General features: G+C 43.0%; 1 protein-coding gene across 1 annotated transcript in view; it reads left to right on the top strand.

Moving 5' to 3' along the window:
* The first annotated feature begins 341 nt into the window (after positions 1-341).
* The window catches only part of LOC128325349 (cytochrome P450 7A1), a 35256-nt gene continuing 20169 nt past the window's right edge, over positions 342-15428 (top strand). The window contains exon 1 of the mRNA XM_053251040.1: positions 342-398. The gene's annotated coding sequence lies outside the window, so the exon portion shown is untranslated. The remainder of the gene's footprint in view (positions 399-15428) is intronic.

Raw genomic sequence — 15428 nt, 5'->3', positions numbered from 1 at the left:
ACTGAAGCTTCCGAGTCGTCTTCAAAGGCAACCCCAGGTAGAGCGCATTACAGTAATCCTTCAGGGGCAGCACAACCCCGTCCAGGGAGAGACTCAGACTCGCCAATTGGCCAGATCGAATAAGCAAAAGCAACTCAGTCTCAGAGGGATTACGTCTGAGCTTGTTTTGGCCCATCCAGACCCTGAGAGCCTCCAGACACTGGGCAAGCACAGAAATATTCAACTGATACAGTGGAACAAAATCATTATTTTATTTAAAATAATATTAAAGAAGACTTTCCAACTGTCAAGACTTTCCAACTGTCAAGACTTTCCAACTGTCGAGAGCTCCTAAAGCCATAGGAGAGATCCACAGAAAAGAGAGGAGAGCATCCATAGCTCCCAGTATGAACTTACAGGTATGTACTAGCTGGTATCAGGAGGGTTTGACATTGCCTAGTGGGGAGGTCCCAGGACAGATAACCTATCCTTTTACACCTCTGAGTCCAGGGACTCAGATACTCCTTGCAGCCTGTCTAGGCTCCTCCTAACCCACCACCACAACACACAAACACCTTCCTGGATCCCAAGAAAAAAAGCAGATGTAAATATGGGCAGAAGCCACTATAAAAGGCAGAGTGCTTGCTTGGTAGCATGAAGCCCCCCTTTACCAAATTGTGCACCTGAGGATAAAGTGACCTGACTTAGGTTTCCCCAGAAACAGAGCTTCCACTGATGTATCAGGAAGTTTGGGGGATGCAGGACTTTAAGAATTCTTTGTTACTGCCTGACTGGTGCAGTGAAGTACCTATTCTATTCCAATATAGATATTTTGAGAACAGATTCCCTGGCTCCTGGCTCCAGTGCTTATCTTCTTTCCTACTGGACATCTCTCCCCTCTCACTTACAAGTCTGTAACTTCATGCCCATCATTCCAATGCTGGGAACAGAACACAGATCATGTTGGAAAGAAAGATGTGACAATGGTCACTTCTCCTGTCCATAGGAAGAATAAATTCAGTAGTGTTTTATGCTCCCTTGTGGATAGTGTTGTCAGTGCTGCCATCATGATTACACCATTCTGATCAGTGGTCTACTAGTTGGGGGTAATATTTGACTTGGAGGGAATCAGGAATTGGAAATACTATGATCAGACAAGACTTTGCTTCTCTCCCCCACCCCCACCCCCCACAAAAAACCCAAACCCAAACTCTTTGTAAGTGTGCAATAGCAATGTTGATTGTGGAGGAATGATAGCTCATTTGTACCATGGCTTTCCAAATGACTACCTGTTATTTATGCATTCATATACTCATGAATTGTTGCTTTCATCTGCCAGAAGATATAAAAATTACCTGCAGCATTTAAGGAAAGAAAGGCAAAGTCTACAATAGAGAGTGACAACGCAATTACATGTTTTCCACATAGTAGAAAAGAAATGGGAATTAGGACCCAGAGAATGTGGACACAGGAAAGGTAGATCAGGATGGAAGTGGGTGGAGTGACATTTTTTATTTGTACCCAAAGGAACTGTGCTTTTCCTGTAGCTAAACCTCAAACAAGATTTCATTACACACAAAGAGAAGTGAAGAGGTGATACCAAAGGGGTCCCCCCCCCCAATATTCTTGATTTTGCAGTTTTAACTTCACAGTTTGTTTTGTTTAAACATGTATATGCCACCAATTTAATCTCAAAAGGTTGCCAAAGCAGCTAATAACAAGATAAAAAATACATAGAAATCAAACAATAAATTTTAATAAATAAAAATACAATAAAGATTCCCGTTAAAAAGATGGTCCCAAAGGAAGTAGCACTGCAGAAGTGCCTACACGCTGTTTTAAGTTGTTGTACAGATGCCCACCTCTGCAGCACCACTGGGAGTGCCTTTCATGTGTGCAGCAGCCCCTGTGGGTTGGAAACTGCCTTGTGTGTCAAGTCAAATTTTATTTATGTTATGTTTTTACATTTGTACTCCACTCTTCCTCCAAGGAGCCCAGAGTGGTGTACATACTTAGGTTTCTCCTCACAACAACCCTGTGAAGTAGGTTAGGCTGCGAGAGAAGTGACTGGCCCAGAGTCAAACAGCAAATATCATGACTGAGTGGGGATTTGAACTCGGGTCTCCTCAGTCTTAGTCCAGCACTCTAACCACTACACCACGCAGGCTCAGGGTCACACTGATGCTGTTCTCATGAGCAGCCAAAACATGGCTAAGGCAGCCAAGACTGGGCTTGGCTGCCTGTGAGAACCACCAGGATCCGTGCAGATCCCAGCGGTGCCGCCACAGCAAACCCGCCTAGGAAGCCCTCTGGTTAGGGGGCTGGTTAGGAGGTTAAGGGCAGGAGTACGCCCTTAACTTGGGATAACTGTTTGTTGTGCAAGCGCCGAGTGCTCCCAGCCAGTGATGGCACAGGAGCGGGCTCCCAGCCGTCGATGGGGAGATCCCCAAAATGCACTGTGCACTTGTGCAGTGCATTGTGGGATTTTGGGCGGCCAGGGTGACACATAAGAACATAAGAACAGTCCTGCTGGATCAGGCCCAAGGCCCATCTAGTCCAGCATCCTGTTTCACACAGTGGCCCACCAGATGCCGCTGGAAGCCTACAGGCAGGAGTTGAGGGCATGCTCTCCCTCCCCTGCAACTGTACTCCCCTGCAACTGGTATTCAGAGGCATCCTGCCTTTGAGGCTGGAGGTGGCCTACAGCCCTCCGACTAGTGGCCGTTGATAGACCTCTCCTCCATGAAGTTGTCCAAAGCCCTCTTAAAGCCATCCAGATTGACAGCCTTGCTGGAATTACATCCAGCTGGAATCACATCCCAAACCTCTGCACCTTTATGTTGCTTGGGGCAGCAGTACCACACAGAAGATATGCTTCCATTAGAGTTGTGAGGAGTTTGATTCAGGCTCCTTCCAATTCAAACCAATCCCCGGGGACTTTATTCTGCTGCAATGTTTTAATGGGTTCTTTGCAGACAAAATCTCCTGTATTCAGGCCGACTTGGACTCCACTGTTTCTGCAGAGTCTATTAAGGTGGTGTCCAGCAATCCCTCTTGCAGTATTAGATTGGATCAGTTTCAGTCTCTGATGCCTGATGAAGTGGACAAGCTGCTTGGGGTGGGGCAGCCTACCACCTGTTCTCTGGATCCTTGCTCAACTTGGTTGCTTCTGTCTAGCAGGGAGATTGTTGGGGATGGCTTAGTTAACATCATTAACTCATCGCTGAGGGAGGGTAGGATGCTTCCTTGTTTGAAGGGGGCAATGATTACACCACTTCTTAAGAAGCCTTCCCTACATCCCTCAGTGATGGATCGTTATAGGCCGGTCTTCAATCTCCCATGGTTGGGCAAGGTGATTGAGAGAGTGGTGGCTAACCAGCTCCAGGCAGTTTTGGAGGAAACCGATTATCTAGACCCATTTCAAACTGGCTTTAGAGCGGGCAATGGGGTTGAGTCTGCCTTGGTCGGCCTGATGGATGGCCTTTATCGGGGAAATGACAGAGGGAGTATAAGTCTGTTGGTTCTTTTGGATCTCTTGGCGGCATTCGATACCATCAACCAAGGTATCTTTCTGGATCGCCTGGAGCAATTGGGGATAGGAGGCACTGCTTTGCAGTGGTTCTGCTCCTATCTCTCAGGCAGATTCCAGATGGTGGAGCTAGATGACAGTTCCTCTTTAAAACAGGAGCTATTATACGGAGTCTCTCAGGGATCCATTCTGTCACCAATGCTTTTTAATATTTAGATGAAACTGATGGGTGAAGTCATCAAGAGATTTTGTGCAGGGTGTTATAAGTATGCTGAGGACACCCAAATCTATTCCTCCTCCTCCTCCTCCTCCTCCTCCTCATCATCATCATCATCATCAGGAAATGGGATTCACTCCCTAAATGCCTGCCTATAGGCAGTAATGGGCTGGATGAGGGATAACAAATTGAAACTGAATCCCAGCAACATGGAGGTGCTCATTGTGGGGGAACAGAATTTAGGGGATTAGTTGGATCTTCCTGTGCAGGATGGGGTTACACTCCCCCAGAAGGAACAGGTACACAGCTTGGGAGTGCTCTTGGATCCAGGCCTCACCGTGGTATCTCAGGTGAAGGCTATGGCTAGGAGTGCTTTCTATCAGCTTCAGTGTACTCGACAGCTGCATCCATTCCTTGAAGAGAATGATCTCAAAACAGTGGTGCATCAGCTATTAACCTCCAGGCTCAACTACTGCAATGCGCTCTACATGGGGCTGCCTTTGTACATAGTTCGGAAACTTCAGTTAGTTCAAAATGCGGCAGCCAGATTGTTCTCTGGGGTATCATCATCATCATCATCATCATTATTATTATTATTATTATTTCGATTCTTATACCGCCCTTCCAAAAATGGCTCAGGGCGGTTTACACAGAGAAATAATAAATAAATAAGAAGGCTCCCTGTCCCCAAAGGGCTCACATTCTAAAATGAAACATAAGATAGACACCAGCAACAGTCACTGGAAGTACTGTGCTGGGGGTGGATAGGGCCAGCCCGGAAAGACCATATTATGCCTGTCTTAAAACATCTGCACTGGCTGCCGATACGTTTCTGGCCCAAATACAAAGTGCTGGCTATTACCTTTAAAGCTCTGAACAGCTTGGATCCAGGCTACCTTGGAAAGCAACTTCTTTGGTATGATCCCCATCGCTCATTGAGGTCATCTGGAGAGGTCCGTCCCCAGTTACTACTGGTACATCTGGTGGCAACTTGGAACTGGGCCTTTTCTGTAGCTGCTCCTGGTCTATGGAATGCACTCCCAGCAGATATCTGCAGTTTAGGCTTGCTGTCAACCTTTAAGAGAGCCCTAAAAACTTATTTGTTTGGTCTGGTCTTCTAAGGTTTGTAAAGTGTTGTTGTTTTCTAAAAGTATTTTAATTGGTTTTAAATGACTTTAATTGTTTTTGAATTGTTTTTATATTGTTTTTAGCACTATGTTTTCAATTGTGTGTTTTTAGGTCTTTTAAAAGTTGTTGTATACCGCCCAGAGCCTCTGGATGGGGCGGTTTATAAATGTAATAAATAAATAAATAAAGGCAAGATCTCAATTTTTTAGATAAATAAAAAAAGGCAAGATCTAAATATTTTAATACATAATAAATATGTATTTGGGTGTTCTTAAACACTCATATTACAGAGATATCTTTGTGAATGTTCTGAGTGCATCATCCCTAAGATCTGATACTTTAATGCTTGTTAAGTGGATAGAAATATGTGGTTTATAGCCCTGTCCTTACAGATAGGTTAAGGACAGAGCGATAAGTGTACAAATGAATGTTACATATTTAATGACTTAGACTCTAAGTTATTCCAGTATGCTTATTTCCCATATCTACCCATTATCATTTCAGCATATGTTTTTCCTTCTCTCTTCAGAGAGTCCTTGTATTAAGCAGTCCTTACTGATAATGATTGAGAGATTACCATGGCAGCAAGACAGAGACTGCATAGCTTTCCTTCTTTCCCTTCTTACTTAAAAGGGATATTTAAGGGTTCAAAAGAATCAGCATTAGGTGTGCAGTTGCCATATCCCTCTGCTAACATAGCACAACAAGATGAATGTTGCTCTCAGTGGGGAAAGGCTGGCTGTCCAAATTCTTGAAAGGTTTTTATCACTTTCAATGAAAGTTTAAGAAGTTACAGAAATGCTTACAATCCTCATTTTGCTCAAATTTATAGTTGATTGTCATATTTTGGGCTCAGAAGACATTTCCCCTCTGGTCAGATTAGCTAGTAAAACTGGTTTATAAGGGGTAGCTTTTGGCAAGAGGGTTGTTTGGTTTCTCCCCCAGTGTCTGGATTGCCTTATCTGCTTGAGTAATCTGAATCTACTTGTCTTTCAGATAATTGTTCATGCTATACAGGCGTTTGGCTTATGATGCACTGTTGCCTTGTTTCTGGGTCGTTAGTTGGAGAGTATTCTAATTAATGGTTCCTGCACTGGCATGGTCCTTCCAATGTTAATTTTATATGGCAGATGAAAGCTATTGGGCATAAAACTTTCTGTATTCACATAGGAAGAATAATTATGTAGACAGAACTCTAAAACTGAAAATTGTAGGACTATCTGGTGCAACAATCTGGTACATAAAAGAGTTCATACGTGTTCTTCTATTAAAATAAATGGTTGAATCATGTTTTTAAAGAATTACTTCAGGCTTCCTGCTCCATCTGCTGGAGCAAGCACTAGCATAACGCAAGCTGTCACATGTTTTAATTAGCAAAGTGCTGAGCATTATAACTGGAAAGTTACACAACTCTGGAGTTTCCTTTTCTTTTCACAGTTTAAGTTTCTAATGCTGTGTTATTAATTGCTTGCTTTTTTTTCCAACGTTAGTGTCATTCACTTGTAAAGCACTAAAAATTGCACTAGGTGTTTTATCTCTTACTCCCACTGAGATTCAGCATGAGTATGTAACACATTCCAGAGGGATAGCAGTGTTGGTTTGTTGCAGAACAACAACAACAAAGAGTCTTTTGGTGGGACCTGTTACTATTTAAGAGATCACAAGATTCTTTTTTGTTCACTCTAAACTAGGTCATTTCCAACTTATTTGAATGATGGGATCAGAAAAATCAAAGCAGTATGCACTGTGAATGTTTAAGTTGCATGGCCAAGCAACCTGGGTGACATGGCATATTTTGATTACAAGCATGCCACAAAAATAAAGCAGGCAATATAGTGCACACAGAGTACATTTTTTCCACATTACCAAAGCTGATGAGCCAGGCCAAATTCTTCCAACAATTGAAAATAGGAACACACTTGAAACAACCAATTCTCATATCAAGGATTACTGTCCAAGCTCCTCACTCGCTTATACATTGCTGAAAACTGAATTCCATCTATATGTGCCTTAGTGGTGTGCACCCATTTCCATGCAGGTTCAACTAAAGACTACTGCTACTACTACGGATATTTATATACCGCTTTTCAACAAAAGTTCCCAAATCAGTTTACACAGAGAAATAATAAAATAAATAAAATGGCTCCCTGTCCCCAAAGGGCTCACAATCTAAGAAACATAAGATAGACACCAGCAATAGTCACTGGAGGGATGCAGTGCTGGGGATGGATAGGGCCAGTTGTTCTGTCCCTGCTAAATAAAGAGAATCACCACCTTAAAAAAGTGCCTCTTTGCTCATTTAAAGCAGGGGTTGCCCGGTTAACAGAGTAGGCATGATGCATCCACTCACCTACTTGGACGTTTAATTTCTGAGGAGGCAGCTGAATATTGAAGAATGACAATTGTAACAACCCATGTGAAAAATACCCGAACAAGGCATTGTCAAGACACAAAAACAGAGACAATAATTTGAGGGGCAGGTTCCAGAAAATAGGGACTCAGCCTGTGAAGCCCAGTTGCAATATACATATATCTTCTGTCCACATTTTTAGGCACCATGGCTGACGTGTTATGAAGCCATGAAGCTGCACCCTGGGCTGTTGCGAACTCAAAAGGCAGCCCTGACGCTGTTAAGAATGCTCAGCTGCTCAATTGTTATGAATGTGGAAATAATGCCCCATTCTTGTGCAACTGTCCATTCATAACAGTGTTGGGGTTGCCTTCAGAGGCCACAGCAACACCAGGGTTCAGCTTTATGGCTTCATTACACTGTGCAACATGTCAGTTCCTGTCTGCAATACCTACCAGATCTAAACACACAATCCATCCTAGCCACATGAAAAGACATTTTACATGTGCCCTTAGATTGCTCTTTTGTGGGAACAATCACAAACATATGGAAACCACATTGCCCAGGTATCCTATGAACTGGGCCTTAGGATTGTGCTATCACATCTAGCAGAAAAGTCCAGTTGTTGCAGAAATCTTGTTATGCTGCCTCAGTTGCTCTATTTCCCTGAACAAGGAGATGTGCCAGGGGTTTGCAGCATGCCTCGTATTCTGGCTTCATCTGGAAAGAGAGTCCCTGAAGACTGCTGGTGTCTTTGAAACATTTGGCTTATTTACACAAATATGCAGATTGGACATTGGATGAAGTTGGAAGATTGCAGTTCATTCTTAGAAGAGAGCAGCAGATTGCATCAGTTCTGCATAGATTAGGAGTTCTTTGTACTTTGGCCACAGTGACCGGGGATGATGGGAGTTAATAAGATCTGGGGACCCATATTGTAGAGTGCACCCTAAGATGCTACAGTTCCTGCCTGGCCACTTCCATTCTGGTTTAAAAACTGTCCAAGAGCAGCTTACTATCCTATTGCAAGCATGCATTTGCCATGTCACAGAATTAGAAACACCTAGGAGGACTAGCCCAACACAGTGGAGACTGCCTGACACTCTCAGAGCCAGTTAGGTAAGAAGACAAGCAGCAGCAGCAGCATCCAGGGCCAGGGCTGTTTCCAGGCCATCCACCATAGGTATAGTAGGTGTCACTCCAGGATCGGTTTGCAACTGACTGTAGCCTTAGGAAGGCCTACATGCTGCTTGCTGACTTTGGCTCTACTTTCTGGTCTGCAGGATCTGTCAGCTTTAAATGGCCAGAGTCTAGTAAAATGTTGTTGTAGTAAAGTATTGTTGTTGTCATCTATATATTTCTCTAAGGCATACACATTGCAAATCCCATGTGTGGCAGCTCTTGCAAGAGTGCGCAAGCATGCTGCCAGGAGGGGGAGAGGAAAGCGGTGGCACCAGCGGACAGGCTTGCAGGCGAGGCGGAAAACAACCAGTGGCTGGGGACGGGAGAAAATGGTGGCAGGCAAGCGGGGGAAGAAAATGGTGGCAGCGGCGGCGGTGGCAGGGTGGGTGGATGAAGAAAACGGCGGCGGCGGTGGGCAGGGAAGAAAACAGTAGCCGGCTGGTGGGGGGGGGGAGAACTAGAGGAGCAGATGCTCTGGGCCCAGCCCAGTTAGTAGTAGTAGTAGCAGCAGCAGCAGCAGCAGCAGCAGTAGTAGTAGTAGTGATGATGATGATGCAGACTGGCTGTGTCAGTGTCAGGGAGCCTCCATTGTGGTGGGCTGGATGTCCATCCCTGGAAGCCAGGACTGCACACTATGCCACGTAGCACTCCCAGAAACATGCAGTCTCTCATCTGGGGGGAAGGTGAGTTTAACCATCCTTCCCCACCTGCTAGCCCACCACTTTGTTGGGGCACGTGTACGGGTACATGTACCCCAACCACATGTGCCCGTACATGTGCCCCAACAACTTCACCCGCTCAGTCATGTGAACGACCTCTTTGAGTTGTTCAATCAAAGCCATTCAAGAAACATCTACTGGGCTTCCTCATCCATCAACTCACAAAACAATGGCCGGCCAGCTAACAACCTGCCATTTCATAACAGTATTAAAAGGTGGACATATTAAAGATGAACTAATAGTAATAAAAAATAACTTTAGAAGATGTCATGTAAAACATTCTAGAACCAGTATGCTTTTCACTATTCGAAAGAATGGGGGACTGAGCCCAGGGATGTAGCTATTATTGAGCGGATGGGTTCAAAGAACCCAGCCCCACAGCTCCTGAGGGTCCACCAGCAACACCACCACTCCCTATTTTCTTCATCTCCCTCACTCTGATGGGCCGCTGAGGAGAGGGGCAAACACGGGCCCACTGTCCCCTAGCTATAGCCCTGACTGAGCCTGAGAAAGTGACAGTCCAGAGGACACTGTATTAATTTAGGTTTTAACTTTGGATATCGCCAGCATCATTGTTTATTATTCTTCTGCGTGATCCCCACCGCACATTAAGGTCATCTGAGGAGGTTCTTCTCCAGTTACCACCAGCTCGTCTGGTGGCGACTCAGAGGCGGGCCTTCTCTATAGCTGCTCCGGGGCTGTGGAATGCGCTCCCTGCGGAAATCCGTAATTTGAATTCTTTATTAGCCTTCAGGAGAGCCCTTAAAACGTATTTGTTTGGCCTGGCTTTCCAGGGTTTTTAAATTCTAACCCGATTTTGGGGCTTTTAATTACTGGAATTGTTTAATTGCTGTTTTAAAATGTTTTTAAATTGTTGATAGTTGTTATATTGTTTTTAATTTGTTTTAGCTTTTTATTGTTTTAGTGGTTTGTTTTAATTGTAAACCGCCATGAGCCATTTTGGAAGGGCGGTATATAAATCAAATAAATAAATAAATAAATACACATAAAATGCAATGGGTGCTGTACAACAAGGAACAGTCCTTGCCTGCAGGCTCCCCTGAGGGGGATAAGGTGAAAATTTGTTTTTTAAAAACAACACAAAAAGGTCCACAAACCACCCCCCAAACCAAGTCGGGGGGGGGGGTTTCAAGGGGGTGCCAGACCAAACTGGCCTCATCAGGTTCGAGTCCAGTCCAGACTCAAACTGAACCGGGCCAGCCGGTTCCATGAACATCACTACACTGCTTGTCCTCTTGCCTTGCTCATTTAAAAAAGGAAAGCATAGGGAAAGATATGAAAGAAGGAAAGGATTTGGATTGTGATTTTAATAGAAAACAAGAGAAAAGAAAAGAATCTCATCACCTTGAGTCCTGCTTGCAACCCTGCCGTTAACTGAGATTTGGTTGGTGGGGACAAGATACAGGGCCTTTTCAGTTGTAGCCCCTCAGTTATGGAAAGCCCTCTCAGAAGAATGTTGCATGCTTCCTCCCTTAGAGTTTCTAAAAACATCTTAAAGCCTACCTCTTTAGAGAGGCTTTTAAAAGTCTTTTAACAATAGTTTGATGGGTTTTTAACTGGGTTTTTATTTTTATTTGGGTGTTTTATCGCTTTAAATTTTATATTACTTTTACTGTTGTGAGCCAGCCTGAGCAGTATTGTACTGGAGGAGTGGGATATAAATATTGTGAATAAAATAAACTAAAAGAAATAAAAGAAAGAGAGGCATGCTATTGGTGTTCCACTTCAAGCAGCAAAATGCTGGCTAAAGGCAACAACATGTTGAACCCTTGGGCTGGCACACGGTACCTGGAACTAAAATGGGTATTTTTGCAGTGTGTTACTTCTGTACTTTACCATGGGTTAGACACTATATCTCAGTCTCATGAGACAGTGACTGTTGTGAAGTTAAATGGGGGAAACTCATGCATTCCAACATCACCTCTAGTGCTACATGTAATGAGGTTGCATCATTAAGGCTTCCAGCTAAATTACGTACACATTACTTCCCTTTTAAATGAACACAACTGATTATTACAGTCAAACTGTAAATGCAATGAATGTAGCAGATATCTTTCCATTTTAATTTAATTATATCTTTTTGCTTTACTTTCTACAGCAGAAATAAGAGGACATCCGTGAATTATTTGCAGATCACTTCCAGATCTATAATACAGCCATCCCTTGCCAATCATGGTTTTACCAACCAGTTTTGAGTATATGCCAATAGGAAATTATGACAGGTCTTGCCAACCACGACCCAAGCATCCATGGTTGACAAGGTTTTTTAGTGATGGGAGGTGAGGTTTCAGAGATTTTGGGGAGTTCAGAAGTTCTATCTGCTCATTCCTCTTGCTGACCCTTGCTGACCTTGCTGTCCCTTGCCAATTTAAAATGCCTTTGAGTGATTTTGGGGGGTTCAAAGAAAATTCCAGAGGTTCGATCGGCTCATTCTATTTTTTAGCATTTTAAAAAAAACCCTTATTTTTAGGTCTTTTTGGGGGTCCTGGTTCCCCTAACCCCGTTTCCCATAGACCTTAATGCCTCGCCAACCGCGAATTTGCCAACGGTGAGGTTTTGCCAGAACGCAACCTTAGCGGTTGGCAAGGGATGACTATATATAAAAGGTTGTTATATAATTGAACAAACTGATCTGAATAAATTGATCTGATATTTATATGAAAACAATTACATGAAATCTGAATATTGGGCAACTGCGATTACCACTGTCCAGTGATTCCACATGCACTGTTCTGTGAGCAGAAGCCATTTCCCCCACTGTTCCAGCTGGACTCTGTAACCACTAGCTGTTCACGGGCCTTTGGAACCTTCGGCAACAATGTGAGAAGCTGTACAGGCCAGGGGCCATAGTGGAAGAATTCAAAGTGTTCAACAAAAATGAGAGGAGACAGAAATGAGCTTTGCACTGGTGGAACACTAGTCTGGATGATGCCCACTGAAAATGCAGGCAGTTAGAAATATAAAAGAAAAATAAGTATTCTAAATTTCCCTTTAACTACAGACAAGTACCAGAATCAGAGCAGGCATTTTCCTTGTGTTTTCTGTTTTGCTTCTCAGGAAATAGTTGCGTACTGGAAACTGAATAGTACTCTTTTGAATGCCCCTGGCTCCCTCTACTGGGACTCATAAAGCTAGCAACTTTATTGGCTGCTCAGTTATACAGATGACATTTTGCTTGTGGGTGCCAAACATCTTAACACACCTAGCGCCCGTTATTATAACGGGCTTAAAAATACTAGTTTTGTATAATTCTCATACATGACAGTGTGACAAGATTATATATATCAAAGTGATACATTAAGAAACCAAATTGATATTTTCAGCGACATGGAGAGAATAGTGGTTTTCAGCCCCACAGCTCTTCTTCAACCAGTTTGTTAATGAGGAAGAGATGTGTAGAAATAGCCCCAAGTATACACAGGATATAGAGAAAGTTGCCTGGTTTCCCTAAGCAACAATTTCTGAGGGAAATTGTTTTTCCACAAATTTGTAAATATATGTTTTTACTTAAACATTTCTGAGGGGAATTGTTTTTACATTTTTTAAAAACATAAATTTTATGTAAATTTTATTACATAAATGTATCACATAAATTTTATTACATAATATTTATGTAAATATATAGCATGCAAATTATGCAAACAAAAATTTACATTAAACTTGCAGAAATCCCCCCCCCATATATCATAATATTGTAAAATAAGTGTATTATATATAAAAAGAATACACTTCTTGTACAATATTATATTATGAACAAAAGAACAATGTCCAGAAAGCATTACCTTTATAGAATTCACAGTTCAATCTTACTCATGCATAGAAGCAGTGATGTAGTTGAAAATTCAGGTGCAGGTGCTCTCCATGACAGCCCCCATGGCCATGCCCACCGAACAGCCAGAGAAGCCTAGAAGTACTGTTGCTCCATCCCTGCACATTCCCCCTCCAGTGCACCCCTTCATAGAAGTAAACCCCATTGCCTGACATACAGACTAATCATGTGCCAGGCCAGCAGAAGTGGGGTTTGTTTGTTTTAGCTATTTCCCCTTTTCTATGCAAATACTTGTGTCTGGTCCGTGAGGTGAAGTAGAGACAAGACAAGGCAAAAGGACTGAAAATTGCTCTCCTCCCATCACACAATGGGAAATATTCCTCTGCAAAATGTCATTAATCTGGATGTCAACCATTAAGTTCAATGAGGGTGTTTCCTAGATGCATGTTTCTTTCAAATATGGTTATGATACCCTCTCCTAACTGGTCAAGGAGGACCTCTTAAAGTGGTGGCTCTTTTAAATTTAACAGGGGAAGAACAACTGTTTTTATCCAACTTCAGCATAGCATCCCTCCAGTGGCTGTTGCTGGTATCTTTCTTCTGTTTCTTTTCATATTATGAGGGGTTTTTTTGTACAGGGGAACATTTTCTCATGCCTTTTGCTATGTAAACAATTTTGATAATTTTTCTTTTTGTTCAAAAGGGATACAGTGGTCCCTCGACTTACGTAATTAATCCATTCCGAACGCACGTTCGGAGGTCGAAATTTTCGTAAGTCGAAGAGCGCACCACGGAAGTCTGGAAACATTCGTAAGTCGAGGAAACCGCATCTAAAAATTCGTAGGTCGAGTAAGCTGAATCTAAACCGGCAACTACTTCCAGTCTTTTTTGTCGCTCGTAACTTGAAAACATCGGATGTCGAGTAGTTCGTAGGTCGAGGGATTACTGTATATGAATTAAACTATGAGCCAGTTCACATGTACACTTTAACTGCAGTTACAGCCTCCAGAGCTTTTAACTGTAGTACAACCAAATGCACAAAACCCCTGTTAACCCTCAAATGTTAACTCCAGTTTGCCCTGACAAACTCCAGTTGGGACCTGAGGTTTCCTCAATGGTACACCACTGATAATTGTGGTTTTGTCACCAAAGCATTATACCCAAAGGCAGACTCATCTCTAACTGGAGTTAAGTGCCTTTATCTGACAGTAATCACCTCTCGGAGATCCAGCCCTGCCCCCCTTCCTTCCCTTTCCTCCCTGTTCTGACTAGCATCAGCAATGTGTCCCATGAAATTTAGATACACAAAACTCCTACTAATTTCTGCTGCAAGGCGCTGCACAATCTTTAGTTTCCCAGTAAAGTAAAATCATTTTTCTATTTCTGTTGTGTAAAGGTAAAGTGTGCCATCAAGTCAATTTCAACTCATGGCACCCACAGAGCCCTGTGGTTGTCTTTGGTAGAATACAGGAGTGGTTTGCCATTGCCTCCTCCCACACAGTATGAGATGATGGCCTTTCAGTATCTTCCTATATTGCTGCTGCCCGATATAGTACCAGCAGGGATTCGAACTGGCAACCTTCTGCTTGTTCCACCACTTCAGCATTTCCCCACTGCCCCACTTAAGGTGACATATCTGTTGTGTACACACCTCTGTACACACCTCTAAAAGCAAGCCACACTTCTACAGCTGCAATCCTACGCACTCAAATAAACAGCTACTATTTCATGACTCAGGTGGTCACCTCCCCACCCCGCCTCCCTTCACACAGCCACAGCCTGTTTCAGATCTTATCTTGATGTTTCAGTCTGATCACATTTATGTGCGTCATGAAATAACAGCTATTTTTCTGAGTTTCAAGAACAGTTTGCAGGTTTGCTGGGATTACTCAGAAGTAAATGATTTAGTTCAATTGGCTCCCTCTTAAGCAAGAGCAACAGTTCTGTCTCCCTGTCCTGGACTGCTCCATTGCACATAGCTAGGACCAGTGTGAGGAAAAGGTTAAGCTGTCATCTGTCTGAGAAAGCTAGCGTAGCGTGAAGGGTCTGCCCCCTTTGAGATCTTGGCCAGTTTGCATTCACTTTGCTGATGTGCAAAGATTTTGCAGCTGGGCTGCCAAGCTTGTTGGGATGTCCTGAAACTAGAGTTTTGCTGGCAAGTTTGCTGTATATCAGTGGCACGAATTGGAGTTAGGATTACTAACTCCAGTTAGCATTAAATGCGGTTAAAGTGTACATGTGAACCAGCCCTATGTCTGTACAATAGTGCCATGTGTTAGGGTGATCTGCAGAATCAGCAGAAAGAGTTGGTAGAATGCTAAAGTGGTAAAATGGACTAGCATTTCAGATTATAGGTGGGGGTTAACGCTTCTGAATGCTCATTGTGTTTTTTAAAACCCTCTATGAAGAGAAACAAGTATATTACGAGACATCTTATGTATTTGTTATTTATCTGTGTAAACCACCCTGAGCCATTTTTGGAAGGGCAGTATAGAAATTGAATAAATAAATAAATAGTAAAATAAATAAATATA

Source organism: Hemicordylus capensis, chromosome 4 (genome assembly GCF_027244095.1).
Source record: "Hemicordylus capensis ecotype Gifberg chromosome 4, rHemCap1.1.pri, whole genome shotgun sequence".
Lineage (NCBI taxonomy): Eukaryota > Metazoa > Chordata > Lepidosauria > Squamata > Cordylidae > Hemicordylus > Hemicordylus capensis.
This window is presented reverse-complemented; position numbering and strand designations above follow the sequence as displayed.